The following is a 4,959-nucleotide window of genomic DNA, read 5'->3' on the forward strand; positions in this document are numbered from 1 at the left end:
TGTAAGGTAGTTTTTACATTGCCTGACACTTCCTGGCTGCTTGATAAATAGTAGTACTTATTGTGGATATTTTATTATCTTTGTGATTATTACCTTATCTTACCACCTCTTGAAATATGCATATAATTTCATCTTTGGTTTGTTTTCAATATTAAATTAAAAATTTACCTTTAAAAAATACATTTAGTAACCTATATTCTTCTGAGCGTTGACACAGCATTAAGAGGTACTGGAGTAAAGAGACTAACTACCCTGCCATTCAGTCTAGCACTGTTGTTTGAGCAAAAAAGTGTATGTGTTGGTTTTCTACATGGTATCAGGCATTGGCCTTAAAACACAGAGCTTACAGTGCTTTGTCCACATGGTAGTTTTGTAAGTGCCAGATTTCACAATAATGAACCAGTTTGATCTAATGTATATGCTTTAGATCCATGTAAAGAGGATATAAATCCATATCACATTCAAAAATGGTATGTAATAAAAAATTGATTCATTATTAAGTAAGTTGTATAATTTGCAACCACTTCTGAAAATTGGTTACTTATTACTTATTCTGCAATTTTTTGTTTTAAAATAGTAGTTATTTTCATATTGTATTATTCTTCCATTGATAGTACATTTCAAATTTTCCTTTATTATGGTAGCAAATGGGAAATAAATTTCATCCTAGAGATTACTACTAGTGAAAATTATTGAATAAGTTTAGGATACATTAATGGATAACGCAACATCAGTTGGTTTGTACAATTTGTTTGGTGTATATCCCTTATCATTTCAGGCTGGCATAATTGTGCTAGTAGGCATGTCTCTGACAAAAATCTGTATATGGTAATTTCACAGACAAAATTTTAATTTGCATAAATATGATGTCTCAACTTAAACAGCTTTACTTATGTTCTTGATGATGCCATGACTTTCTTTTCCACATTAGAATACCGAAAGACAGATCTTTATTTATTTACTTATTTATTTATTTTTAAATCTATTTATTTATTTTGGAGGAGGAGCCAATGTAATGGCTAGTCTTTATTGGAAAGAAGAAACTGTACCTCACATTTTGAGTGAGTTAGTGCAGGGGGTCGGTGGGCCAGCTGGTGGGGCACCAGCTTGTAATGGGTTTCACAGCTAGGGTATTGCTGGGCCTGGCCTTTGTGTGGTCAGAACCAGATAACAGCACAGTTGTCCTCTTCAAGGATGTAGACCACTATCCGCTTGTTGGTGATGGAGGGGACTAAATTAGGGTATTCCTTGCTACCTGAGGCTGGCTTTGGGGCAAACATTTTATGGGTATGGTCCCTGACATGTGGCCAGCATGACCTCCCTCTCCAGCCCAGTCGCCTGCTCATGACCAGTAGGAACACCACCTCCAGATGCCATAGACCGCACTGCGGCGACTCCATTGGGAACGCAGGCCCCTAGGGCCTGCGCGCCCAGCGCTCCAGCTCTGCGGAATAACCTTGAAGCCATCGTGCCTAAAACAGATCTTGAATTGTCTGAAATCACAGAAGAAGAGTAGTTGATTCTACGTCATTGAAGCTAGGTCATTCAGCTCATCTGGAAATTCTAAAAAGCTTTCCTAGGTTAGTATGAAGTTCGGAAAACCTAGTGAGAATATATAATAGTTCTAGGAAATGAGAATAGAGAACTTTTAAAAGATTATTCTAGGACTGCTCCTACAACACAGTTTTCCTTAAATGGATCTTATGAGCTATCCAGGTAGATTGAGCCAAAGCTTTGGGTAATTGCTAGCGTATCTGAAATGCTGCTTTCATTTAGTACTCAAGTGGCAACATTTTTTGTAGTGTATAATCTGTTTTCTATTTATCCCTGTCTATTAAAAAACAAACAAAACAGGAACTATTTCCTTAGTAGCTTTTATGTCTTTGTTCTGTTAAATTTGCCTCTTATAATCTGCTGAAAGCTAGCACTTAAAACAGCATTCATGGTTTGTGTGTAAAATTGATTGTTTTAAATTACATTTGACTTGAATTGGAGAGTTTGAAAGGTGGCAATTGGAAATGTGAGTCTAAAATTATTGTGTTCACATTAGTCTGGACTTTAAATCTTAACAGTTCCTATGTTCTGTGTAAAAGCCACCAATAACAACAAAAACAAAAAAACAACAAAAAAAGAAAAGTATCTTATATATGGTTGGAGGCGTGCAGCAGGTAATACTCTCCAGAACAACATAATCTGGAACATTGCTCAAAATTCTCTTCATTTAATGTGTATGCCTTTATCCCATATCTATTTATTTATATGAAACAGAATAAAATTCATATTAAATGGCTCAACATTTCTGATATTTCTGTTATAAATGTAGAAAAGACATATGAAAATATATTTTAATAAGGATGAAACAAAGCTTATTTTTTTCCCCTGCCAGTTCTAAGGGGAAAAAAAAAACAAAGGCAAAATCTTAACTACCACCTACTATATAGATTCCCTAAACTGTATTGCGATTCTTAACATATTCCATTTCTATCACAATAAATCCATTCTTGATTAACTCCTCATTCTTTTAGCAATTAACACAATTTATCGGGTCATGAATATGCAACAAAAATAACGCTTGACAGATTTTTTTCCATCCTAGTTATGAAACCAGGTTTCATTTTTCCATATGGCATTCCAACTGCTGGCACAATTGTTTTATTTCACTTGGCATTGACTGCCCTATTACTGTCTTCCATTGCCTTTTCTTATCAGTGTTTGTCCAAATTAAACATTTTTGGCACTTAAAGCAGAATTATTCAATCATTACATTTTTAAAGTAGCAAGAACTTTTGAGCAATTGAGTGAGTTTTAAGCAAAGAACTGAAATTAGATGTAGGCTGCATGACAATCTAATTACATAAACGCAGTATGGAAGTACCACTCTACATTTAATGCCTAAAATGTATAAACCTTTTCTTACTGCTACAGCCTCTACCTTGCATTGTTAACATGGATAATAAAGTTGAATGTAAAGAACAGGAGAATTGCAAAAGGAGGTGTGAATTTGTTCCAGTACTGTTGAAAGCCAGCTCTGTAACCACTGGTAAGCCACACAGCCCTTCTGTGTCTCAGAGTACTTAGTGTGTGTGTGTGATATCTGCTCTGTGTACTTACAACAGAGTGATGTGAAGGAACTGAGGCAAACAGATGAAATGTTTCTGACTTCTCTGACATTTGGAACAGCAAAAGCCAGAGACGCTGTAATGATTAGTCTGGCATATTTTGAATAATAACAGACCTCCATGGTGCTATTTCTTTACATTTAGTTTACAATTTGGATGAAAAAAAATAGTACAACTTTAGGAAAAATATAACTTTTAGTCAAATTTGAATGTATTTAGAAGCTCAACTGTTCTAATTCCCTATTCATATATATTAAAATCAATGAGTTTGGGGAGAACTTTTGGTATCCTGGGTGGCCAGATTTTAAAATTCCATCTTGTTAAGTTTTTAAGATTATTTCATAGTCTTGGTAACAAGTGGCAAAATAATATGATATGAACAATATTTTGTAAAAATTTAACCAAAAATTAATGGTTGTCTAAAAGCTCCATATCAATGACAAAACATTGTAACAAAAGAAAAATGAGATAGATTTAAGAGAGAATATTATAAAGAAGACTATATAAACTGGAACATCCCTAGTGAAATAATTGTCTTTTGTAATGCCTCCTTGAAATGACTGGGGAAGATACTCACACTTGTGCATAAAGAGCTTGGTACATGTAGATGGAATCTGCTCACTGAACCTTGTAGCCAGTGAAGATGTGCAAAGATTATGAAGAAGCTATGCACATCAACAACACAACTTAACTAATTTTTTTAAATTTTTATTTTAAATTGGAGCATACTTGATTACAAATGTTTTGTTAGTTTCAGGTGTACTGCAGTGTGATTCACTTATACATATACATGTATCTATTATTTCTCAAATTCTTTTCCCATTTAGGTTATTACAGAATATTGAGCAGGGTTCCCTTTGCTATACAGTAGGTTCTTTTTGGTTAACTAATATTAAATCCTAATGATAAACTACTCCTACGAGTCACTATCCCTCTGCAGTGTTGTAATATTCTACAGTTACTTAATATCTGACTTGCAAGCAGCTAAGCATCCATGCTGTCATAGCATGCTACGAAACATGTGGTATTCAACATGGCATCTGACGGTTTCAGGGAATGTACAGTCTTCCTAAGTGCTTTCAAATGTCAGATTTTGTTTATACTTAATATGAGTTTTTAGTTGATTCTTGAAGCCACACCATGGTGTGCCCTCCTGAGTAAAGACTAAATTTCAAAGGGAGAAGAATAGAAAGGTTTATCCTTGCAATGAACAATTTGACAATTTTATCTCCTAAGAAAATGTGGCCATCATGAGTGGTCTCTTTTCCCCTTGTCTTGTCTTCTGCCCTGCTTGGATAACAAGTGCCTAGGAAGCAGTTAAGACTGAGAGAGTGACTGCTTATTCTCTGGTTAAACTCTCTGATGGTCTCTGGTTTCTAGCAACCAAACTGGAAGCAGTATATTCTCATCTAATTTAAATATTTCCTTCATTCTCAAATGTACAATTTCCACTAGCTGAGTCCTAAATTGTATTATTTCTTACCATGGCTTAGACTGCTAATAATAATATAAAAAAAAGAGAAAAAGGGGAAATAAGAGGAATATGTTAACTAGCTAATCAATTGATTCAAGATACAGTGCTTGAGCAAATTGACAAGGCCATTGTTTCCTGACATTTTGAATGTTTCTACCAAGTCTAAGAATTAGAGTCTTTTATTTATTTTTTACAAGTAATCTATCTTGTTAGGACTTATCAGCTATCAAATATTCAAATAAAACTCAGTAAAGCAAATAAATCAACAAACTATGCAATGATGTAATAAATCTTAAACACACAAACCCAATGTTATAATCTAGAGCAGTGCAGTCTTAGAACAATGTTAGAGCAACCATGTGTCTA

General features: G+C 34.3%; 1 pseudogene; it reads right to left on the reverse strand.

Annotated features, from left to right (window-relative positions):
- Positions 1 to 1,019: 1,019 nt before the first annotated feature.
- LOC111168138 (cytochrome c oxidase subunit 5B, mitochondrial-like) lies at positions 1,020 to 1,467 on the reverse strand (annotated as a pseudogene).
- Between the last annotated feature and the right edge of the window lie 3,492 nt (positions 1,468 to 4,959).

This window comes from Delphinapterus leucas, chromosome 5 (genome assembly GCF_059928025.1).
Source record: "Delphinapterus leucas isolate spDelLeu-1000000601 "Yukka" chromosome 5, BTC_Dleu_Yukka2, whole genome shotgun sequence".
Classification (NCBI taxonomy): domain Eukaryota; kingdom Metazoa; phylum Chordata; class Mammalia; order Artiodactyla; family Monodontidae; genus Delphinapterus; species Delphinapterus leucas.